The sequence below is a fragment of the Narcine bancroftii genome, chromosome 14 (genome assembly GCF_036971445.1).
Source record: "Narcine bancroftii isolate sNarBan1 chromosome 14, sNarBan1.hap1, whole genome shotgun sequence".
NCBI classification, from domain to species: domain Eukaryota; kingdom Metazoa; phylum Chordata; class Chondrichthyes; order Torpediniformes; family Narcinidae; genus Narcine; species Narcine bancroftii.
The window spans coordinates 13,123,725-13,149,803 of NC_091482.1; the positions used below are offsets into that span (position 1 = coordinate 13,123,725).

The 26,079-nt window shown below is 41.8% G+C and overlaps 1 protein-coding gene and 1 long non-coding RNA gene across 3 annotated transcripts in view; one reads left to right on the forward strand and one right to left on the reverse strand.

Moving 5' to 3' along the window:
• ankrd13b (ankyrin repeat domain 13B) overlaps positions 1-26,079 on the forward strand; it is a 234,888-nt gene that overhangs the window by 35,644 nt on the left and 173,165 nt on the right. The gene's annotated exons all lie outside the window — the stretch shown is intronic.
• LOC138749422 (uncharacterized) lies at positions 7,870-25,781 on the reverse strand. Of its 2 annotated transcripts, none has more exons than XR_011348626.1 (5): positions 25,682-25,781; positions 21,621-21,717; positions 20,591-20,749; positions 16,883-17,381; positions 7,870-8,163 (listed from the first exon to the last, which is right to left on the reverse strand). It is a non-coding gene; the product is annotated as an uncharacterized lncRNA (long non-coding RNA). The 2 variants fall into 2 exon arrangements; XR_011348627.1 differs by lacking the exon at positions 7,870-8,163 and adding an exon at positions 10,478-10,681.

Consider the following 26,079-nt stretch of genomic DNA (forward strand, 5'->3'; position numbering starts at 1 on the left):
AATTTTTGTAAGATTACAATGGGTTTTTATATTGTCTATAATCTTGTATCAGAACTCTCTCGCCCACTTCCAATGTTCTAGGTGAGGTCTGTGGTGATGCTGTTTTTTGCAGTCGGAGACCCAGATCTGGATGAACTGTGGACAGCCTGGTCCACACGTTGTGGCCAAACATTAGTTCTGCTGGGGTGCGTTTTGTGGTAGAATGCAGGGTGTTTCTGTATCCCAGTAGGAGGCATTTAGAAGTTCCATGGTTTGTACAAAACATTCAGCCTACCCATTAGTATTTGGGTGATAGGACATGGACAAAATATGTCTGATATTGTTGTCGTACATAAATTTTAAAAAATGTTCTGATGTAAATTGAGGCTCATTGTCCGTAACTAATTCATGAGGCAATCCATAAGTGGCAAAGATAGATCGTAGACAGTCAATTGTGGGATCTGCTTTGGTGTTTTTCAGCTGTGAAACTACTGGTCATTTGGAGTGGGCATCCGCAGTTTTTAGGAAAGTCTCACCCATGAATGATCCAGCAAAGTCTACATGAATCCGATGTCAGGGTTTGGATGGCCATTTCCATGGGTTAGATTTGGCTTGAGCCCTTTTTGGCTGCATTGTCTGACGTACTTTGCATTCTCACTGTTGTTTCAATTTCTTTGTCTATGGAGGGTCATTATACTGAGGAAGAGGGCATGTTTACTGTTTACTGGACCTTCCACAATATTGTGGGTGATGAAGTAGTGGTTAAACCGTTCTACGTAGTTATCCTAACTTTCTTCTACTTCATTGAATTCCCCAAACTTCTCCTCCGCCATTTTGGTGCGCTTTTGCCTTGATCTTTTGGCGGGAATTTGTTTGGGTTGTTAGGTAATCGTTTTCTACCTTTCTTCTCACAATTGGTGCATGGAATATGTGTAGGGTTTGTTTCGTTCCTCGTAACCACTGTTGTGAATGCACTCAAACAATTCGGACTCGGAGATGTGCTGCTTTTTCATCCTTTACTTCAATTAGACGAACATGGGTACTGACACATAGGGTTATATATATGGAAGGGTGACATCATGAAGTGGGTGTCATGATGTCCAGCAGAGGACAGGCTTCTACCCAACACTCTCCACTTTAGGAAGAATGTGGAGGCTATAGAAAGGATACAAAGGAGATTTATCAGATTGTTGCCTGGATTAAAATGTATGAGCAAATGCAGAGAGAGTGGACAAACAAATTCTTTTCTTTGGAGAGACAGAGGCTAAGGGGAGATGTAATGGGAGTTTATAAGATTACAAGGGGCATTGATAGAACAGGCAGTCAGTATCTTTTATCCTGGGGTAAAAATGTCAAATATCTGAGGATGTGTATTTAAAGTGAAAGGAGGAATGCTTAAAGGAGACTTCTGGGGTGAACTGTTTTTACACAGGGAGTAGTAGGTGCTTGGAACAGGCTACCAGGAGAAGTGGAGGAAGCAGATACAATTTTAGTGTTTAAGGGGCTTTTAATAGACACAGTGAGTGGAAGTATATGGATCATCGTGTTTGGCACAGACACCGTAGGACAAAGGGCCTGTAACTAAGCTGCACTGCTCGATATTCGAGGTACTACCTGGGCACAATACCACAAATGTGGCCTTTAACAACTCTTCGCATAAATTTATCAGAAGCAGCTTATTGCGAATACAAAATTAAGATTTTGGAATTACAAGTCAAGGTACAATAGTGGATATAAAAATAATGTTCCACATTTAAATGTTTCAATTTAGAGTCTTTTATGTTATAAGGAATGGGACAGAGAAAAGGAAACAAGCAAAGATAACCTAATTAGTTTCCCCAATAACCTATCAGTTGAAATGTGCATCAATGCTACAGAGAAATATCGACCTAGATTTGATCCCTTCTTGGTATTTAGTGCTAATTTTCTCTTTGCCAGCAAACAGCTGGTACATCGTAATTGGTCCCAAAGCCCCTGAAGTAGCAAAAGTTGAAGTCTGGCAGGGTTTTTTCAGGAATGACCTGGGAGAAACGTTCATGACCCACAACCTCATCAAATTTGATGTTTATGGCCCACACAGTGAAATTGCAATTGGTATACTTGCGTTTTCTTAATTGTAAAAGAAAGAAATATCACTGTTGCAGTACACAATTCATTTAAAGACAGCAGAAATGTGAAAAGTGAAGATGTAATTTCTAATGCTAAAATTGAATTCTATATTAAATAGGAGGTTAATGATAAATCTTTAAAATTTGTTTTTTCTCTGTGATCAATTTCTGGTGAGGGAGCATTCATCTTTATAATCTAGAAGGTTGCATTTTCTTCATAATCTACCTTAAAGACTATTTGTATCCTATTGCCAACAATGCTGTTACCCTTATTACAACAAATGTGTGATGACGTATCAAGATCTTTCAGTCCTCCAGAAATTCAGGATCTTGGTGTTCCACACTCCTCTGGCCTTTCTGTATTTCTGAATTTCTTTGCTTTGCTGAAGCCTGCATTCTCTTTAGCAGACCTACAGTGAAATTCTAACCCTGCTTGCCTCTCCACCTCCTTAAAGCCTTTTTAAGGCTATTAACCAAATCTTTGGCAAACCAATTATATTATCTCCATTTGTGGCTCAGTGCCAGTAATTGCATGATAATGCTCCCATCAATTTTTTTTCCTTCTTGATGTGGACTGGCAAGGCAAGCTTATCTCTGAATACCACAGATGGAGATGTCTTCTTGAAGTGTTGCGGTGCCTCTGGTGAAGGTACTCACACGAAACAGTGGGGAAGGGAATTCCTGGACTTAGAACCAATGACGATGAAGGGCCAGAGATAACATTCCAGAGTCAAGGATGATGTACAACCGGAGGGGACTGGCAAGCGGCGGTGTTTCCATGTGCCTGCTCTCTTTGTCCCGGAGGGTTGAAATTGTACATTTGAGAAGGGCTTTCAGAATAACCTAGGCGATGAATTTTGTGGAGGTGCCAATGCACAGGGTAAGAAAATCGACAAGAGTTCTGAACTCGGCCAGTGTCACCACAGACACCAGTTTTCACTCCATCTACAAGGATCCTCACCACCCAGGCCATCTTCATACTGCAACCATTAGGAAGGAGGTACAGGAGCCTGAGGATGGCCACCCAGAGACACGAGGACAGCTTCTTCCCCTCTGCCATCAGATTACCGAGCAGACAATGAACCACAGACACTACCTCGCTTATTTTTGTACTGAATTTTTTTATTTTTAAATGTAATTTTATAGTAATATTTGCACTGTGATTTTGTGACATGTTCTTGACAATAAATTCTGATTCCGATCCTGATTTATGGTATGCGCAGCCCTGCAGTATAATGGTCGTATATCAGATGAATGTTTTGAGCAGTGGGTTTGGTGCCAGTCGAGGACAGTTTTGTCTGGAATGATGTCAAACCTCTGGAATGTCATTGGAGACATACTCATTTAGGAACATCGAAGGTGTTCCATCATATTCCTGATTTGTACCTTAAGGTGATGGAAAGAATTTCCAGTGTCAGGAGATGAGTAATTCCTCAACCTTATGGAAGTATTTTTTGCGACAATGGTCTGGTTGGGTTTCTGGTCAGGAAGCTAGGAGGAACTGTGATAGATGGTTTACATTGCATTAGAATGGCATTTGAGCGAAGGCAGTTCATGCCCCCCGCCCCACTGTTATTTGAGTGTGGAAATCTTGCATAATTAATATGTCATGGACATTAGGCTTCGCTCCATTACAGACATCTTTAAGAGGGCTGTGTCTCAAGAAAGCAGCCTCTATCATCAAAGACCCAGAGCATGCCCTTTTCTCACTGCTCCCGTCAGGAAGAAGGTATAGGACCTGAAGATGAACGGCCAACGTTACAAAAACAGCTGCTTTCCCTCCGCCATCAGATTTCTATTGACACACCTCAGCTTTTTCTTTTTTTTTTGCCTTAATTATCGACTTTTAAATATTGTATTTACAGAGCTGTAATTTATAGAATTTTGTATCTGTAATTCACAATACTTCTGCCGCAAAACAACACATTTCATGACTCGTGTTCATGACAATAAACCTGAAAACATGATTCTGATTCTAAATCCTCCCTGAAGTCATTATGTCCAGTTGTTCCCTTCTATGACCAACTTACCAAGACCAACGCAGAGGACTGTGATGCCACTTGAAGATTTCCTTGCCTGGACGGCTCTAATTTCAGAACATCATAATGTTGAAAAGTGGATACTTGTGGGAATATTCTTTTATAAAACTGGTTTCTTCTGTTTGAATGTTTTGACCCTGGGGGCTTATTCCCTACTCTGTGGTTCCATTGATGTATAAAGATTAAATTAGGACCTCAATGTATTAATATTCATAGTTTGATAGTAAGGAAAATATTGTTTTAAATGTAGTTTTGAAATTTTATGGGCTTCTCCTAATCAGTGCCAGATGACCCTGGAGATTCAATTTATTGACATGTAATAAAAACAGTGCAATATTACATGAAATTCACTTTTGTCTGCCATAAGCAGGTGCAATGGGATTTGTGGTTAAAGCAGTGATTCTCAACCTTTTACTTTCCACTCACATACCACTTTAAGTAATCCCTATGCCATAGGTGCTCTGTGATTAGTAAGGGATCGCTTAAGGTGGTGTGTGGGTGGAAAGAAAAAGTTGGAAAACCACTGTTTTAATCGGACCTAATTGACTCGTTATGTGCACGGTTTCATAACTCCAAAGGAAATGGGCCAATGACAATTTTTCTCCAGCAAAATATTTCAGTAACAATTGAGTCTAGAGCAGTGGTTCTCAACCTTCCCTTCCCACTCACATACAATCCCTTACTAATCATAGAGCACCAATGGTATAGAGATGACTGAAAGTGGTATGTGAGTGGAAAGAAAGAGGTTGAGAACCACTGCCCAAAAGGTTAACCTCCAAGTTGAGTCAGTGGTTAAGAAGGTGAATGCAATGTGGGTATTCTTTTCTGGGATACAAGTGCAAGGATGTGATGTTGAAGCTTGGCCTCACTTGGAGCCTGAGTTACAGTTTTGGGCTCCTTGTTTAAGAAAGGATGTACTGACGTTGGAGAGGGTTCAGATATACAAGAAAGATTCTGGAATGAATGGAATGTTTGACGGCTCTTAGACTCTATTCGTTGGAGTTCTAAAGAATGAGGGGGACCAGAACCTTGCCTTCCTCAACCTCTTTAGGAAATGTAAAACTTGTAACCTAATCACTTGTGCATAAGCTGTGCTTGCTCATTGAAGCCATTGGGAATATTTCAGTTACATAGCAAAGTTCACGTCTCTTGCTTTGTACCAGACCTGCAGCCTCTATACATAGAGCTGTCATTACACTTTGTGAAGGAATTGCTTTAGCCTGAGTTCAAATTTATCGTCACATGAAACAAGGTGTTTTGTGAGAAAGTTCATTCTGCATGCAATCCAGCTCGTCAACGTTCATTCAAGTACCTTGCCATTTGACGTGGGCAATCATGTCCCTCCATCCATCACGGTTTCTGACCCTCCGAATTATATTCAGCAATAAAAATACAGCACATTCTGCAGACTTCTTTATAAAGAAGATTGGAGCAAGTTTTGTTTTTCTTGCTGCAGTTGAGAAGATTGAGAGATGACTTTATTGAAACATGTTTGATCCAGCAAGGGGTTGGTAGATGAAGAGAGAATGTTTCCCTAATGGGGGATCTGAAAATCAGTAGTTGCAATATTGAGTAAGTTACATAGGAATTTCTTGTCTGAAAGATTTTTTTGGAATTCAGAATCAGAATTAGAATTTATTGTCATGAACATGTCACAAAATTTGTTGTTTTGTAGCAGCGTCACTGCTATAAATGACATTTTAAAAAATTAGTGCAAAAAATAAGAGAAAGTGAGGTCGTGTCTGTGGTTCATTGTCCATTCCAAAATCTGATTACAGAGGAAAAGAAGCTGTCCTTGTGTCACTGGGTGTTCGTCTTCATGCTCCTGAACCTCCTCCCCGATGGTAACAGCGTGAAGGTGACACAGCCTGAGTGGTGAGGGTTCTTGAGGATAGAAGAGACCCCGCCTCCTATAGATGTCCTTGATAGAGTGGAGACTGATGCCCATGATGGCACTGGTCGAGTTCACAACTCTCTGGAGTTTTTTTTCCTGTCCTGTGCACACCAGACAGTGATGCAACCAGTCAGAATGCTCTCCACGGTAAACCTGTAGAAATTTGCAAGTGTCTTTGGTGACATAGCAAATGTCCTCAAATTCCTCACAAAGTATAGCCACTGGTGAGCCTTCTTTGTGAATGCATCACCGTGGAGGCCCCAGGACAGAAGTTCTTAACTCTTCCCACTGCTAATCCCTCGATGTGGACTTGTTTGTGTTTTCCTGATTGTTGTCCACAATCAGATCCTTGGTTTTTCCAACAATGAGTGCAAATTTATTGTTGTGACGTCACTTAACTAGATGATCTGTCTCCCTCCTGTATGTTTCTTCAGTGCTGCCTGTGATTCTGCCAACGACCGTGGTGTCATCAGCATTTGAATTGTGCCTAGTCTCTGAGTCCCGGGTGTAGAATGAGTAAAGCAGTGGGCGAAGCGTACATCCTAGAGGTGCCCCTGTGTAGATTATCAGAGGTGACCTTGCGTCCGATTTGTACCGACTGCAGTCTTGCGTTGTGGAAGTCAAGGATCAAGTTGTGGGATGGGGTGGGGGGGTGTTGGAGAGGTGCAGAGGCCCACGTTTTGGAGCTTGTTGACTAGCACTGAGGGGCATGATTGGTGCTGAAAGCTGAGCTGTGGTCGATGAAGAGAAGTTGACATATGATGTACATTTAGGTGATCCAGAGCTGAGTGGAGAGCCAGTGATACTGCATCTACTGTGAAGTGAATTCTTCACACAGTTGGAGCAAAGTCAATGAAAATATTGAACATTAAGTTAACTCATAGTAGATTTGGAATTAAATGTTGAGTTAAAATTATGGTGTGATTTAGTGGAAGGGCAGGCTCATGAGTTCTGTTTATGATGTAGATTGAATTTCTGAGCTTCCCATTATAATGAAGCCTATTCCTTTGAGTGTATTCTTCATTGAAGTACCACCTTGTATAAGTAATTGTTAAGATTTTTAAAATAGTCTTTACTTTTGTGCAAATGTCAGACAAAACATGCTGGTATTAGAATTGCCTGTCTGTCTCTGTTATAACCCATGATTGTTTTATGATGCCTCTCCAGAAGGTTACAAACTCCCTACTTGTACAGCAATGAGCTCTACCCACGTGTGAGGCAGATTCATGCAGTTGGTGAGATGACGACCAGCAGCCGTAATTTAGGTTAAATTTTCCTTGTTTAAATGCACCTTTACACGGATAACCAAAGTTGAATAATAATGAAAAAGAGAGCAGGGGTTCTGAGAGGTGATTGAAAGTTTCAGGAAAGGATGGCTTTTGGATAGGATTTTAAAGGGCAGGGTAGAGAGACAGAAAGATCTACTGTCATATCTGATTGAAAGCAATGGCATCAAATTTTCCAGAGTATATGCATTGTTGTGCATGCAATTCTGTTATGTCATGGCGAGTTTGTTTGATTATTGAAATACTATCAGTTATTTCCCTCCTCCAAGTTAAATCATCTTTAATTACTGTGGTTCTGGCAAAAGATTACCATTGTGGTTAAATGCTTGCTATCTCTGGATGTATAATACTGTCAGGGCTGTAAATAGACATACCTTTCAAAACAACACAGTGGTCTGGAAAGGTTGTGTTTAATAATCCTTGTGAATGTGAGGATGAATTTCCTGTTGTTAGCACTTCCTTGAATGGGGTGTATAATATCAAGGCAGCAGGAAGTGTCCAAGCAGCCACTCACCAAGCCACTGCCCAGGATTCTACCAAGGCCACATTGGAAGCCAAACAGATGAATTCAGTTTTTAATCATTATCCAGGGTTGTATTTTTTAATTTGTTTAAGGGACATGGACTATGCAGGCGGAGCCAGCATTTAATTGCCCATCTCTAATTGCATTTGGGCACTGAGCTTCCTTCTTGAACTGCTGAGGTCCTTGAAGTATGGGTGGAGTTGGCATGTTCTCGCTGTGACTGTGTAGGTTTTCTCTGGGTGTTCCAGCTTCCTCCCACAACTCAATGGGCTGGTAGCTTGAATGGCCTCTGCAATTTGCCCCTTCTGTGCAGGTGAGTGGCAGAATCTGGGTGCTGAGGAGGTTAGAAGAAAAAAATGGGATGAACATAGGATTAATGTAAAAGGATGGGTGTTGGTTGGCATAGATCTTGTGGGCTGAAGGGCCTGTTACTGTGCTGTATCTCTCCATGACTAATATTTTAAGCAAACAAAACTCATATTTACAACAGCAACTAACTCAAATTTGCTCTTTGTTCTTGGCTACGACCTACTAAATATTTTGGAGACTTGCTACAGCTGTTCGTTATATAAAGGAGTTACAGTGTATGTGGTGGTGATAAAATAAAATGATGTTCACAATGGATGCAAATACAAGTTGCCTTAGGAAAATAAACCAAACTTTTGATTAGGAGAGTTAGGTTTATTGGAGCGACTTCATCCCTAACGTCGAAGTACTCGAGATGGCAGAGATCGACAGCATTGAGTCCACGCTGCTGAAGATCCAGCTGTGCTGGGTGGGTCACGTCTCCAGAATGGAGGACCATCACCTTCCCAAGATCGTGTTATATCGCGAGCTCTCCACTGGCCACCGTGACAGAGGTGCACCAAAGAAGAGGTACAAGGACTGCCTAAAGAAATCTCTTGGTGCCTGCCACACTGACCACCCCCAGTGGGCTGATATCGCCTCAAACCGCGCATCTTGGCGCCTCACAGTTCGGCGGGCAGCATCCTCCTTTGAAGAAGACCGCAGAGCCCACCTCACTGACAAAAGACAAAGGAGGAAAAACCCCACACCCAACCCCAACCAACCAATTTTCCCCTGCAACCGCTGCAACCGTGTCTGTCTGTCCCGCATCGGACTTGTCAGCCACAAACGAGCCTGCAGCTGACGTGGACTTTTACCCCCTCCATAAATCTTCGTCCGCGAAGCCAAGCCAAAGAAGAACCCTAATAGCTGGTAATCCAGACAGCACAGGCTGAAGGAGTACAGCTGGTGATTTACAGCTTTACAGAGAGGAATGCCGTCAGCTGCAGATAAATAAATACAATGGCATCACCTATTTCAACCCATTGGGAATGGGTTGTTTTCTCAAAGGTTTCCAACCAAAAAGCACCGACTGATTGGATCATAAGTGATAATGGTATAATATAGCCAGGCCTGATTGGATCGTGGTGACATTTAGGAATGAAAGTCACGGGATGGGATACTGGAGGAACAAGGTTGCTCCGTGAAATCGTTAATAACAGAGCTGAACATGAGGAGATTGGAGCAGCCAAATGAACAGTTCTCTCCCCAAAAATGTTGGGGTATAAAACATGGGGTAGGCCACATTTGGAGTGATGTGGTTGTCTAATTTCAGTAAAGATATGGAGGCTTTGGAGAGGGCATACCAGGTTGTTACCTGGATCAGAGTGTATTAGCTCAGGACAAGAAAAATCTCCAGACAGTTGTTAACTCGGCCTGCGACATCACAGGCCCCAGACTTCACTCCATCAAGGACATCTACAAGAGGCGGAGTCTAAAGAAAGTAGCTTCTATCCTCAAGGACCCCCACCATCCAGGCTATACTCTCTTCACTCTGCTACCATCGGGGGAAAAAAAGGTACAGGAGCCTAAAGACGAGCACTCAGTGGCACAAGGACAACTTCTTCCCCGCTGCCATCAGATTCCTAAACCAGACACTGCCTTACTTTGACTTTTCGTGTGCTATTTTTATAAGGTGGTTTATATGGATATTTGCACTGTGTGGGGCTGCCACAAAACGATAAATTTTGTGACCTGTTCATGGCAATAAATTCGGATTTTGATTCTGAGCTATAAGGAAAGGTTGGACAAAATTTCTCTGGAACATTGGAAGCTGAGGGTGACCTGATAAAAGTTTATTAAATTAGGAGAGCATTGATAGAGCAGCATGGTTGGCGTAGCTGTTAGCGCAAAACCTTTACAGCGCCAGTGATTGGGACCGGACTGGGGTTCGAATCCCATGCTGTCTGTAAGGAGTTTGTACGTTCTCCCCATGTCTGGGTGGGTTTTCTCCGGGGGGGGGGGGCTCTGATTTCCTCCCACCATTCAAAATGTACGGGGGTGTAGGTTAATGGGGTGTAAATTGGGCGGCACGGACTCGTGGGCCGAAATGGCCTGTTACCATGCTGTATGTCTAAATTTAAAAATAGGGAAGGTGGTGAGAGTCTTTTTCCAGGGTGGAAGTGACAAGTATGAGAGGTCATAGTTTTAAGCTGAGCGGAGAAAGCAAGGCAAGTTTTTGTTTATACAGAGAGATGTAGGTGCTGAGAATGGGCTGCCAGGAGTAGCAGGGAAAGAAGATATGATAGCAGTGCTTTGGAGGAATTTATTCTGGCACAAGACTAAGTAAAGGTTGGAGGGGTGTAGACCATGGCACCATTTAAAACTTCCATCTCGTTTGACAGAGACATAGTGGCCTGTTCCTGTACCGGTCTGTGAAAATATTTGTTTTCATCACCTTAGATCACTTACAACAAGGGATATGCAAATGGTTGCTCATGTAGAGAAGCTACAGAATATTGTTGTGAACTTTCTATTCAATATTCGTGCCATCTGTGCTCTTTCCTCTACAAAAACACAAACATGCACATCAGCAGTTAGTCTTCTGGGAGAGAGAAATAGAAGGCAAATCTTTGCCACTGTAGTGGGGGAAATGCAAGGAATCTCTTTTCTAACGCTTAGTAATAACTAATAAGTTCCCAGGAGACACCAGTCACTGGAACTCCCATCCCCTGATACCTATTAACTTTTTATAATTACCTGTGAATAGCTGATGTTACAATCCTGACATGATATTGGTGGTTGTAAGGATATTTTCTCATGGGAGGATTATCTATGGATAAAAGGTTGTTTATTCACAATATGTTTGGCTGCTTTATTTGGTAAACAGCAGCATTCTTAACTGTGAGGTGAAACAAGAACGTTGCAGACACTGTAATTGCAGTTGATAAATAAAAGCACTGGATAAGCTCAGCAGGTTCCGCAGTGTCTACCAGGAGGCAAAGAGAAGTAACCAACGTTTCAGGCCTGAGCCCTTCATCAGAGTATGAACACAAAGCAGGCAGGTACCTGAATAAAAGACCTGGGGAGTCAGGGAAGAAAGAGTTGGGGAAACAGCGTGGGCCAACAACCAAGAGTCCCGAGGTGGACTTGGATAGAAGGACAGGAGAGAAAAGCTGAGAATTGATCAGGGTGGGGGGTGAGTTTTTGAATGAGGAGCTGGGAGAAAGAGGAATAGAGAGAGTGAGTGAGTGAGAGAGAGAGAGAGAGAGAGAGAGAGAGAGAGAGAGTTAGAGGAAAGGAGTCATAGGGTTATGGAAACAGAGAATCGGGGGGGTGGGAGGAAGCAAATGGAAACCGGAGATGTTAATGCCATCTCGCTGGAGAGGTTCTATGGGATTCTCTCTCACTGCTCCCCATCTGTAATCCCTGCTGCTCTCAAGCTTTAAAACCATATACTCACCCAGATCCGATTCCACAGCCATGTTGCCTTCCTGGCTACTTGCCTCTGCCGCCATCTTGTGCCTTCAACCTCGATGTCAATGCCATCTGGTTGGAGAGCGCCAAGACGGAATATGAGTCATTGTTTCTCCAATTTGCGGGAGGTTTCGCTCTGGCAGTGCATGAGACCATGGACAGACGTGTCGGCCTGGGAATAGGGCGGGGATTTGAAACGGGTGGGTACTGGGAGATCTCCGAAGGGCTCAACAAAGTGATGTCACTGTCTGCATCCAATCTCTCCAATGGTGAGGCGGCCACAACGGGAGCTCCAGATACAGCAGGTAACCCCTGCAGATAAATGCTACACTAGAACCCATTCCTCCTCCATCACCACCATTCGGGGCTACAAGCAGTCCTTCCAAATAAAGGAACACTTCACCTGTGAATGTGCAGGGGCCATCTACTGCATCTGGTGGAGTTGCTCTACATCTTCCCATTGAAGAGGAAATCAATGCAGGCCTGCTCAGAGATGCCAGATCTCAAAAGATGAATACGCTTGAACAAATGTACATTTCCTTGTTCCTTGTCCTGTGGCTTATGTCCTCGGCTCTGGCATAAATATATCCATTTCATTTAGCCAACCTTAAACTGAAGGCCGACCAGAATACTTCATGAGCATTTTCCTCACTCACAACACAATTAAGGTCTCCCCTTGCTTGCTCACTATTGCTGTAAAATTTCCTTTCACTCTCATTTCCCTTTCCATTGTTCCTATATCGTCAAAGAACATTTATAGCATTTTATTTGCTACTCTGAAAAGAAAGTGCATGCCTTTTTATTAACTACATTGATATTTTATTCTGAACTTATCTTCTGGAATCATTGCAGAAAATATCTTGCAAGGTCTCACTTGCCCATCTTGGGATTGTTAGCTGCTCAGTCTACTTTATCCTATGTTAAAGGCGTTAATAAATCATAGTTAATAGAAGGCAAATAACATTGTGAAGGACTTTTCACACTCCTCTTTGTAAACTTTTCTCCCTTCTGCCATCTGGAAGGAGGTACTGTCGCATTCGGGCCCACACGTCTAGATTGTGCAACAGTTTTTTTTCCCCCCAAGCCATCAGTCTCTTCAGTTCCTAGAACAAATGTGCACTAGTATATCATGGACTTTTATTGTGTTGTGTTTTACTATTTAACTCCTACTGATGTAAATTTGCCCATGGTCCTGGAGAAACTCTATCTCGTCCTTACTGTGCATTACATTAGCAGTTATGGTACAATTGACAAATAAAAGTGACTTGATCTGTCCAGTTTTAGCTCTTCACTTGTAACTCTTGTGGATGACATTATTAAACAATGCGCGGGGGTGCTAGATGATCGTGGTGTGGAATCCCAAACCACATTGACATTAATCATGGTCTTGTGGCTATCAACATGAAATGTAATGACTTCAGTTATCCTTACGGGGTTCCCTTGAAGGATGGACATGCTGGGTGAGATGGCATTGTCTGTGATAAGCTGATGCCTTTAGAAGAGAGAGACACCAGAGGACAGGGAGGAAATTTGATGTATGCTGAGGGCAGTTTAAAAAAAAAGGAAATAATTTTTTTTTAAGTGCCGGAGGAACTCAGCAGGTTACGCAGCATCCATAGGAGTAAAGATATACTGTGTAACTGACGATTTGGGTCTGAGCCCTTCTTCAGCAGATGAGCAAAAACCCGGCAGACTCCTGATCAAAAAGGCTGGGAGAGGAGGGAAGGAAAGACGGGAACGAGCACAGGCAAATGGCCATAACTGGACGTGGATGGGAGGCTAGGAGGAAAGGTGAGAATTGATTGGAGGCAGCGGTGGCTCTGTGAATGTAGAACTGGAAGAAAAGAGTCAGAGGGATGGAGGGGGGGAAATAGGAGAATGAGAGATGGTGGGTGGTGGGGGGGGGGGGGGTGTTGCCGATGGCAGGCTAACAGAAACCAGAGAAGTTGATATTACTGCTATCTGGTTGGAAGGTAATTTTCTTTTTCAATCTCTTTTATTGGTTTTTATAATAAATACAGTACAACGAAGAAAAGGGAACGAAACTGAAAATGCAATATCACATTGAGATCAAACAGTATAAACTCCGTACCCCCTTCACTGCAGTGGATGAGGACAGAAAAGACATAAAAAATATTACATATATGGGGGGGGGAGTCACGTGATGGAGTAGTGGCCGGACAGTGAACTCCAGCCCTCTCCAGAAAAGTCGGGAAAAACAAAGGAAAACACAAAGGCACAGAAATAAAAGTTACAGAAAAGTGATATAAAGGTGGAAAGAAGATGGCGACAAAAAAAGAAAAATCAAAATCAACGGTAAGAAGAGAGGAAGAGAAGACAACGGAGGAAAAAGGTGAAGGCCTTACCTGTCCGAAGAGGCCCGCTGCGGAGAGAGAAACCCGCTCCCTCAGGTCGGTAAATAATGGACTACAAAAATGGCTCGCTGAGCCGAGTAAAAGTGCGCAACCGCGCATGCGCGAGGAGTCGCGCATGCGCGATGCGCATGAAAAAAAACACACCGACGGGAGGGGGGACCAGCTGGGGAGTCGATCTCCACAGTCGGCAACGACAGCTGCAGAACACCTGCAGCAAGAAGAGACCACAGAAGACAATAGAAACAAGAAAGAAGAGAAGGAAAGGGCAACAAAGAAACAACAGATGGTCAACCCAGAGGAAGAAGAAGAGGAAGAGGAAGAGTACAGTGAAATAGAAGAAGAAAAGAAAGGCAAGATAAAGGATATACTTTCTCTTATTAAGGGATACATGGAGTCATTTAAAGAATGGCAAACACAGGAATTTAATGATTTAAGAAAAAGAATAAACAACACAGAAGAGAAAATGAATAAAATAGATATGACCTTAACAGAAATGGGAAAGAAAATGGACAAGATGGAAGAGCGGGCAGTAGCAGCAGAAATGGAGGTAGAAGACTTAAAAAAGAAATTGGAGGAATCTAATAAAAAAACTAAAGAGACACAAGAACTACTAGCTCAAAAAATAGATACAATGGAAAATTATAACAGAAGAAATAACATAAAGATAGTGGGCCTTAAGGAAGATGAAGAAGGCAAGAATATGAGGGAGTTTATAAAAGAGTGGATCCCTAAGACCCTAGGATGTCCAGAACTACAGCAAGAAATGGAAATAGAAAGGGCACATAGAGTATTGGCCTCTAAACCACAACCACAATAAAAACCAAGATCTATTGTAGTAAAATTCCTAAGATATACTACAAGAGAAAAGGTACTGGAGAAGACAATGGAAAAGTAAGAGAGGGCAACAAACCACTGGAGTATAAAGGGCAAAAAATCTTCATTGATCCAGATATAAGTTTTGAACTCCTAAAGAAGAGAAAAGAGTTCAATACAACAAAGGCGATTTTATGGAAGAAAGGGTATAAATTTATACTAAAGCATCCAGCGGTATTGAAAATATTTATTCCAGGACAACAAAACAGACTATTCTCGGATCCAGAAGAAGCACGAAAATTTGCAGAACAATTACAAAAATAGACTGAGGGATGAAGACGGGTAATGAGAGTAAAAATGATCACGATTGATATGTATGTGGGTAAAGACAAAAATAGACTGAGGGATGAAGACGGGTAATGAGAGTAAAAATGATCACGATTGATATGTATGTGGGTAAAGACAAAAATAGACTGAGGGATGAAGACGGGTAATGAGAGTAAAAATGATCACGATTGATATGTATGCGGGTAAAGAGGTATAAGAGTGAATAGAGACAATGTGCATACGTGAATGTATCTGTACTTAGAGGAAAATATAGATAGTATAGACAAGAATTAATAAGGGAAGGTAATGGAATAGAGAGAATAAGGAGGGAATTAAAAGAGTGACCTTTGTGACATATGAAAAGTGAAATCTTTTCGGGGGGGGCTAGGTGGGGGGAAATAGCGGTCACTGCAAAATCAGTTGACGATTGCGAGTGGATTCGCAAATCCAAATGGAGAGGGGAGATGTGGTTGTCCGACAAGGGATAAAGGACAACTCAGGAGGGGAAGGGGAGATTGGGGATAAAGAAGATAGAAATAGGAGAATAAGGAAAATGTTGGATGTTGTAGGAATGTTGTCTTATAAAGAGTTGAAAATAAGAAAACAGAAATGGAAAAGGAGGAAAGGTAATGATGGAAAAACGGAAAGAGAAGATAAACAAAATATAAAATGGCTACGCTGAACTATATGACTTTAAATATTAATGGAATACATAACCAAATTAAAAGGAAGAAACTACTAAATTTAAATGAATAAATGTATTCCATTAGAAAAAATAACATATAGGTTAAGAAATAATATTGAAATATTCGAACAGGTATGGGAGCCTTACATTAAATACAGTAGCGAAAACCTGCCGGGGACAAACATTACCTAGGTTGATGGAAGGAGAAGGAAAGAAAAGAATGGACTCAGTAGAATTTCTGGTGTATTTTTGTTGAATGACAACATTGTCTGACTGGCTTAATGCAACCTAGATTGTATACCTAAAATGGATGAGGGGGGGGTGGGGGTGGTGGCTTGGGAGGAGGGAGGGGGGGGAGAAAAAGTCACTGTATATGTGTGAAAAAGAAATAGTGTATATCATGGCTAATGTGATTTATGGTGTGAAAAATAAAAAATTAAAAAAAAAAATATTACATATATAAAAAACACATAATCTACTCTATTAATAAAAATAAAACTAACCAAAAAATAAATCTGAGCAGCTTATCCTGAGGGTTACATGTAGTTTGTAGCTTTTGATTCAGTCCATATCTCAACTGGTACATCTAATCACATTAAAAATATTTACATCAAGTGAAAATGAAACATAAAAGGTATCTTCAAATTTCACCAATGAATCAAATACATGATATCTAATTTTTTTCTCAACTTAAACAGGACATAATATGAGAGAACTGTCGTCTTTCCATTTGAATAAGATGGCTCTTCTAGCCAACAATGTAGAGAAGGCCACAACCCGTGGTGCAGGTACAGAAAAGCTCCCTACGTCTGGTTCAATAACCCCAAAAAGAGCAGTTATTGGATTGGATTGTAGCTCCACGTGAAATACAGTTGAAAAGATATTAAACATTTCTTTCCGGAGGGGTATGGACCAGGTGCTGGTCAGTGGGACTAGGAGGGTGGGGATTTGTTCCGGCATGGACTAGGTTATATGGTTATAATAGATTTCTAAGGATGGGAAAGACCAAAACATAGGTGTCAATGCAGCAATATCAGATTTGCATTTGTCGCAAGTAGAGTTAATATTAGAAAAGATACAAGCCATCTTACCTTTGGACATGTGAACACAATGCACCACTTTGAATTGGATTAATGAATGTCGGGCACATATTAAAGATGTATTCACCAGTTTAAGAATCTTGCCCCATAGTTCCAATATCCAAGCCTTTTTAACCTTATCGTGAAGTACTGGACTGGCATTTTCTCATGCTTTGATGAAGGGCTCAAGCCTGAAACTTTGGTTCAGTATCCTTGCCTTTGCTACATAAAGGACACTGTGTGACCTGCTGAGCTTCTCCAGCATTTTGTGTTTTTATTCTTTTTCATGGTTGGCCATTTGAGCTGCGTTTTTTTTTCATGGACGCCTGTCCTTTTCTTCCACATGCAGAATTCTTGTTCCAACAAGATCGCAGGTGCCTGTGATATCAGCCTTTTTCTCTGTGCCTCTGCCTTCAGAAATACCCGCAAGCTTTATTTATTTGATGCCAGAAGTAGTGCTGGCGTAGTTTGAAATCTGGAGCCAGCACAGTAAGATAACTGTCAAGGGAGACTGCAAATAAAAAGATATAAATACTTCTAGAACTGTTGGCTATGCCAGTGTATGTAATCAGCATCAGTTTATGAAACAATCTGGAACACTCAGGACATTAATGTTGAAAATTAAATGATATTTCTGTTGATCAGCTGCATCCCCTTGTCAATGTTCATATTAGCTACATAAATGTCAAGCATCTCAATACTAAAATAAATGAAAACCTAAAGTAGTCACCACTCAAACAAACATAATTGCTGCAATTCAGTTTGCACATACTTCCTCAAATTATTCTGTTCAATCCTGCCCGTGCTAATCTTCTGATGTTAAATTTAATTTTTGCAATTGATATCACATTCATATTTTTTTCTATTTTAAATTTATTTTAAATTTTAAAAAATTAACAGGCCATTTTGGCCCACGAGTCCGTGCCGCCCAATTCCTTTTGAATGCAGTGTTTGAATTTAGCATACCACAACATAGTTTATATTGATGAAAGACTTGGAGGCCGTCTCTTTAGATATTGCAAGTCAAGTTAAAGGTCCAAGGCCTTCTTTATCCCTCAAAAGATATCCCAAAATGTTCGGTAGCATTTAATGTTTCACCTTGCTCACACTTTAATTACCATGAACCGGTCAGTTGTTCCATCAGTGAACGAGAGAATCTCTTTGATTAATCATTCATAGATGTGCTTCCGTGCTGTTTAAATGCAGTGCGATCAGGGCTCCTGTGATGCAGCATTTCATCTACTTGTCAAGTCAAGTTCATTGTCATCTGATTGCACAAGTACCCACCTGATGAAACACCGCTCTCCAGTCCTCAGTGCAAGACAGACAGAACACACATACAAACAATCCATATTCAGGACAAGTGTTCATATATACAAATAAATAAATAAAAATTATTTCTTAAATATGAGACACTGGAATGGTTAGTGTGAGCAGTTCTTTTGGACATTCACATTCTCACTGCCCGTGGGAAGAAGCTGCTCCTCAGCCTGGTGGTGCTGGCTCTGATCCTCCTGTCTCTCTTCCCCGACAGGAGCAGCTGAAAGATGCTGCGTGCGGGGTGGAAGGGGTCCTCAGTGATTTTGTTTGTCCTTTTCGGACAGTGATCCCGATAGATCACGTTGATGGTGGGGGGTGAGGGTGGCAGAGAGAAACTTCAATGATCCTCTCTGCCACTCTGGAGTTGACCAATGTCCTCTGGTTTGTATCTCACCTAACCTCAATGGTAAAAGCCTATTTGCATTTAGTCGATCTATAACCCTCATTATTTTGTACACCTCTGTCGAATCTCCCCTCATTCTTCTACACTCCAAGGAATAAAGTCCTCGTAACTCAGTTCCAGAAGTCCTTGTAAAATTCTAATGAACCTTCTCTGCTCTCTTTCAATCTTAGACTCCAGCATCTGCAGATTTTCTTGTGTACCTGGTATGAATTCAACACCAGGCCATTCTCTCATGCTCCTCTCCATCCATCAACCTTTGACCTTGGTGAATTAAGTCAACAGCTCCTCTCTCATGCAAAAACCAATGACTTCAACAGCATTGCAATGGTGCTACTAACATCGACAGACAAAACATTGGCTTCATCTCATTCTTCTTCTCCTGACAAGACCATTCTGGGCACAGTCTCTCATCCCACCACTTCCTTTCCAGAACAGAAACAGACCAATTTGCCTGAGTCTGCTGGCTTCAACTCCACCTTGCTGCCTTCTCACTGAACCTCTTCACCTTCAAATGTCCACCAAATTCCACCTTGAATCTCTTCAATGACTCTGCCATGCTAGCTCTCCATATAGATAACTAAATATCCATGACCCTCCAAGGGATGGAACCCCTTCTCAGCACTCTCTCAAGTGGGTGACTCCTTATTTCGAAGCTAGTTCCCAGATTCCCCATGAGGGGAACCATTCTCTCAGCATCCACCCTATTAATCCCACCTTAATCATCTTGAACTGAACCCCAGTAAAGGCCCATCCTGCTTCAATCTCTCTTCATATATCTTAGAACCATAGAATACTACAGTTCGGAAACAGGCCCAACAGCCATCTAGTTAATGCTGAACTATTATTCTCCCCTGCACCCAGACCATAGCCCTCCATTCCCCTCCCTTCCATGTACTTATCCATTCTTCAAATGTCAAACTCAAACCCACATCTAACACCTCCCACTGGCAGCTTATTCCAGGCTCTCACTATCCTCTGAGGGAAGAAGTTCCCCCTAATATTCCCCTTTACACCTTTCACCCTTGCCCAATGTCCTCACCCAATCTTAGTGTAAAAAGTCTGCTTGCATTTCCCCTATCTATACCCCTGAAAATGCTGTATACCTCGATCAAATCTCCCCTCTCCGACACTCCAGGGAATAATGTCCTAACCTATTTAACCTTTCCCTCTAACTCAGTTCCTCAAGTCCCAGCAACATCTTTCTAAATTTTCTCTGCACTTTTTCAATCTGTAGGCAGGTGATCAAAATTGCACACAATATTCCAAATTTGCCCTCACCAATGTCTTATACAATTTCAGCATAAGATCCTAACCCCTCAGTACTTGTATTTAGGAAGACAAATGTGCCAAAAGCTCTATTTTTGATTCTGTGATGTCACTGTGATGTCACTTTCAAGGAATTATGCACCTGTGTTCCCAGATCCCATTGTTCTACTATAGTCTGCAATGCCCTATGGTTTACCATAACTCCTACCTTAGTGCAACACTTCACACTTGTCTGCATTAAATTCCATCTGCCATTTTGCAGCTCATATTTCCAGCTGGTCCAGATCCCACAGCAAACTTTGAAAGTCTTCCTTGCCATCCACTACACCTCCAATCTTGATGTCCTCTGCAAATTTGCTGACCCACTTGACCATATTATCATCCAAATAATTGATATAGATGAACAGACAATAATGGACCCAGCACCGATCCTTGAGGCACACCACAAATAATCAGTCAGAGAGGTAATCATTTATTTCTACACTCTGGCTTCTCCCACAAAGCCAATTTAGTGTGAATGGTCTTTGCATCGAGTTTCTAAGAGGTCTGCTGAATGGTGGGTTTCAGTTGTGCTTTCTATAGTCAAACTTTCTCCATGATTCACTCAGACCTGCTAGCTTCATAGCAGTTAGGAGACCAAGCTAATGCCATTCAGAATTAATTTACTTTGATGTGACTTATTCACCAGAAGATAAAACTAGGTCAGATAATAGTGTTAGTAAATTTCCTACATTGGTGAACCTTTTGATCCAAATAGTGCCTCTCCTGTGGCCTTGCTCTCAGTAATCCCTAATTTCCCCCAGAGCCCAGAGATGATGCTCTCATTGCTACTCAAAGGCAAAATGTCACAAGAAACTAGAAATCTGAACCCAAAGCAGGCTGGTCAGCACCTGTGGAGAGAGAAGAACACAGTTAATTTTTCAAGCGATGATATTTCAATAGAATTGGGAAAAGGTTGGAAATGTAACGGCGAATGGGGGAACAACAGAAGATCCAAGAAAGAGTGGAGGCAGGAATGGAATGAATATCTTGATTGGGTGATGAAACTACATCTGGAACAAGTGGGAGGAGAGGGGTGAAATCTGTACTTACAGGAGAGAAATATAACCGTCAGACCTGTGAGGTGCAAGGTTGGAATTTCTGATGAGCTGAAATGGTTGAATTTAATTTTGGACCCTGTGGACTGTGTCCTGCCTAATTGGAAAATATGGTGTTATTTCTCATGCTTGAAACATTGAAGGAGACCAGCGCTAGAGAAATAGAGAGTGGGTGTGGGACGTGGCTGCTTTCTAGGGATCTGCAACCAACAAACCTCCACCTAGTGTTCCAAGTCTGTAATTGCAGGTGTGACCAATTTCACAGTGAAAATGGCCATAAGAAGAATTCATCAATTTTCTTAACGTTTAATCAATTTTATTTACACTGTATAATGTCTGCAGTTTTGTTCCTCGGGTGTGTGTGCATACACACATGCACATTCATTCGTTAAGATTGTATTCTGCATCTGCATTAATAATTAACAGTCTGCTCTGGAGATCTTGGTAATTTATGTGTAATGTAACCCTTGGACACAGAGCTATTAATGTGCAAGACTTGGTAACAATATTCTTAATTAGTGGAAATCAGCAGTTAATTAATCAAATGGTATTGAAGAATTGCTACTTTCCTGAGCTTGGGGTGTCCCAGTATCATTGAAGTAGATAGAGGAAACATTAAGAGACCACCCTTGGAAGATAAGCAGCACTGCTCTCGTACACCTACCTCTGACAATAGAGAAAGGTCCAGCCATTAATCTTCCTCAGCTATTGAGAGATGCACATCCCGGGGACTATGAAGTAAGTGGTCATGTCGAGATGCACTAAAATGTGGCAAAACAACTATCTGTCAGTAACTGCAGTGAATTGATAACAACCTGAAGGAAATAAAAGTCTTCTTTCGAATACCTTCGGTGCAGTTCCTAATATTTAATCATGGGCTTGAACTTGGCCTAAAGTGGTATCACAATCTAAAGAAGATCCTGGGAGATATCATTACAGCTGACAAAATTTCAGAATGATTTGAACCGCTTCCTCAGACACTGCTAAGAACAGAAGTGCTGTTCGGAAAATTGTTGCATTATGAAACTCAGAGACTCTATCTTGCCAACTCAGGATTGGGTGAAAGACTAAAGTTGGGCATTTTTTTTTAACGATTTAAGGCTGCAAAATTTAACATCAAACAAATTAGGAATTGAAAGGGACTGGCTTGTCAAAAATGACATTGGTAATGTAATCCAGTTGCAAAATATTTTAATTTCCCCAATGGAATGAGAGCTTGAACATACAATGTATTCCTTTATTTAAAAAGTGGGATGTGCTTGTGGTCTTTAATTTTTAATGAGCAAGTCATGTCAGTTCACAATTGTGAAGAAGTGATCTCAGAAAATACAATTTTATTGGCAAGTAGTTAATTAAAGAGAAACAAAAGTCTTCTTTCCATTGATGCTCAGAGAGGATTTTTTTTACCTTTATGTGTTCAGAACTGCACAGATCAGTGTTCCCCAGGTGCAGGGGATGACTGGTACTTGGAGTCAAATGGTCCTATTAAAGTCCTTAATCACACACAGAAAAACAGCTGTACCCATTAAAAAAAATCATTTTTAAATAGAGCAGCTTTTTGTTTTGATCAGGGACTATTGCTGCTAGATTGAGCTTGCCTATCTAAAGATCCAATGGCTATCCCATCTTATTTATTGATAGCATATTGAGAAAAAACTCTCTCAGGAGAAGAGGCCACTTCCAAACAAAACATCAAACGGAAGACAAAATGATCCTCAGATTGATCTCTGTGAAGAGTATACAGTAAGTTCATTTCGTTCATTACAATGTGATTGTCTGGGTTTGAATCGAATGTTGATGTGGCCGGCCCTCAGGAGGGAGGAGGGGAAAAGCAGTTGGGCCATAGCTGGGTGAAGGGCCATGCAGGGTGAGTCGTGGCTGGGCTGCTATGTCAGGCATTCAATGTCTGGACTGAGTACTCAGATGCTCCCTGCCTTTACTTTTGATACTCAACACCCCTGAGATTGTTCTGATCTTGGAAGCTAAGCAGGTTCTGGACTGGTTAGTACTTGGAGGGGAGACCATGAGGGTGCTGGACAAAGTGGTGACTCTGTCTTCCTTTGGGAGACAATAGTTAAAGAATTTCATGTATGTTGCATTCTAAATATAGTGTTATGTGACCATAATGGAACCTTTACCACCTCCTCGCCTGTCCCGTGGCCTGAGATTCACTGAGCACCTGCCATCCCCTGTCCCCCCAGACAAGCTGAATATAATCCAAATAGCCCTGTTGGCTGCCGCCTCCTTCTCTCACAACAACAAGCAGTTTTGTGGCACCAGCCGGATCCGTCAATCATCGTCTTACAGCAACAGCATAACTCTAAACCACCACCTATCACTCCACCTCAACACCATGTCCCTCAAGCATTTCTTGCAAAACTCCCACCCTCGCCTTCGGTGATGGTGATGCCCAAGCTGATCCTCCGCTCTTCGGCGATGATGACCACTGGTGCATTCCAGTGGCCTCCCTCCCCATTATTAGCCACACATTTCAAGTTCAATATTAGAAGTGCTTTGGGTCATTATTTAGAAGTTTGGTAATGTAATCGTGAGAACTTGACTCTTGTTTTCATTGAGCCTATGGCTTTCTTTCTTTCCCCCACTCATGTACCACCTTAAGTAATTGTCTACTAACTACAGAGCAGCTATGGCATAGGACGGCATAGGTGATCTGTGCTTAGTAAGGGTGGCATGTGAGTGGGAAGGGAAGGTTGAGAACCACTGCTCTAGACCCAATTGTTACTGAAATATTTTGCTTGAGAAAAATTATCACTGGTTGAGAACCGATGGTAAAATTGGTTTTGTTTAACATCGTTTCACTCAAAGTTGCACTTTCCAAGAAGGTATCAACAGCGTTGAGGACCTGCTTTTACTTTATAGATACTTGCCCCACTCTGCAAACAGCCAAGTGATGCAGTGATTTTCAAACTTTGTCTTCCCACTCACAGACCCCCCTTAAGGAATCCCTTGCTAATCACAGAGCACCTATAGCATTGGGATTCCTTAAGGGGGTCTGTGAGTGGAAAGACAAAGTTTGAAAACTACTGTTTTAATCGTGACTCGTTATGTGTACGGCTTCATAACTCCAAAAGAAACGGGCCAGTGATACTTTTTCTCAAGCAAAATATTTCAGTAACAATTGGGTCGAGAGCAGTGGTTCTCAACCTTCCCTTCCCACTCACAGACCACCCCAAGTAATCCCTTACTAATCACAGAGCACTTATGAGCAGAAAGAAAAAGTTTGAAAACCACTGAAGGAATGAATTTGGCAACACTGCTGGAAGCTCTGCCTTGGCAACAGTGGCTCTGAAGCAACTAGAAATGGTGAGCAATTGCACCTTGGATATGGCAAGAAACTCCTGAGCCAAGGAGAAATGAGGTGGGGCAAACAGTAGTGAAAGTAAAGAGGACTTCCAAATAGCAGTTTTCTCCAATAAGTATGTAGATTGGAATAAAGGAAGTGGAGCTGGGAATTTGAGTTCTGCAAACTAAACCCAGAGCACATCATCTTCCCCACTCAGTGGGCCTGTTGTATAGTATTTTTTTTTTTCAGACATACAGCTGGCATTTTTTAAAAAGCAACAGGGACATGGACCCCATGCCACTCACTTACACCCAACTGACCTAAAAACCCCATACATTTTGAAGGGTGGGAGGAAACCGGAGCACCCGGGGAAAACCCACGCAGGCATGGAGAGAACGTACAAACTCCTTACAGACGGCGCCTGATTCGAACCTGGGTTGCTGTCGCCACAGCAGAGTTGAGCTAACTGTGCCAGAGCTTGCGCTAACTTTTAAATTAGCTGCTTACTTCAATCGAATATTTGCGCACAACCTTGGAGGCTTTCAATTATTTTTGGACAAACCAGTGCAAAATAGATGTAGCAGCTTTCTGAAATGCACTGGTTTTCACCTTTGTGCTTTGCGAAAAATAAAGAGCTTGCATTCAAATAAAAGCTCGATTGCATTAGTGTAGATGGGTAGAAGGTTGCCATAGGTGTGGTGGAGATGGGGGAGGGGGAAGCCCCCGTTTCCGTGCTTGGCCGACACAGATCCTTTCACCTCATTGTGAACTATTTTCCAGTGCGGTGAATTATTTGTGGACGTCCACTCAACTGACCAGCCCCACAGACAAAATAAACCTCTTGGGGACGTTGACATTGTGAGAGATGAGTAAAACTGATACAAAAATATGAAGATGAGGAAACTAATATAGATAGATGGGTAAATGAATAAAGCCAGTATGAACAGGATAAGAAATGGATATTAGAATGTAGGAAGCAGAGTCAGTCTGAGTAAGATAAGAATCTTCTAGCCCTAGACAGTATTAGCAAGTTCTACATATGCAGAGGTTGTTGAGAGTTGGGAAGGTGTAAATTAGAACAAAGACAGGTTTGTGAATAAGGACAATGAGGATAATGACATGATGGGACACTGACAGGATACCCCCTGGTCCTCCAAGTTCACAGAAACAGCACGTAGGCAGGCAGGATTGCCTAATGCCAAACCTATCCAGGAGGCAGAAGAATGTAAGGGGGAGGGTATTCCTATACTGAAATCAACTGTATAAAAGTTGGGTGAGCCCCAGTATATGTGTGTATTCCCAGGGTAAGGGGAAGCACCCAACTTTGCACTGTTGTATAATAAATGTTCTTTGTTCTCAATTTTTGTCTCGAGCAATTTCTGTGAAGGTACTTCTGTTTCTAACAACAGGGAATTTTCTACCTTTTCTGCCCCGTGAATAGAACCAACAAGATCACTTTCATTCAGCCAAACAGGTGGTGAACTGGGCCAAAACATGACAACTTGTAGAGGGAAGAATCCAGCATCTATGGAAAGAGAAACAAGAGTTGACATTTGACCCTTCGTAAGAACTCAGAGAGACATTCTGATGAGGCACTTGTTAATTCAGTTTCTGTTTTGACACTTGCTGCATAACCTGCTAGATGTTTCCAGAACTTTTCTTGCTCACTTCACACTTTCAGCATTTATAATCTTCATTTTTCTGCTGCTCGGTGTTGAATTGCTACCCAGATTATACACTCTATTTCCAAAGTGGGGTTTTAATCAACGGCCTATTGATGCTGTTACCAACTGGTTCCAAATCTCACCATCGTGTACCC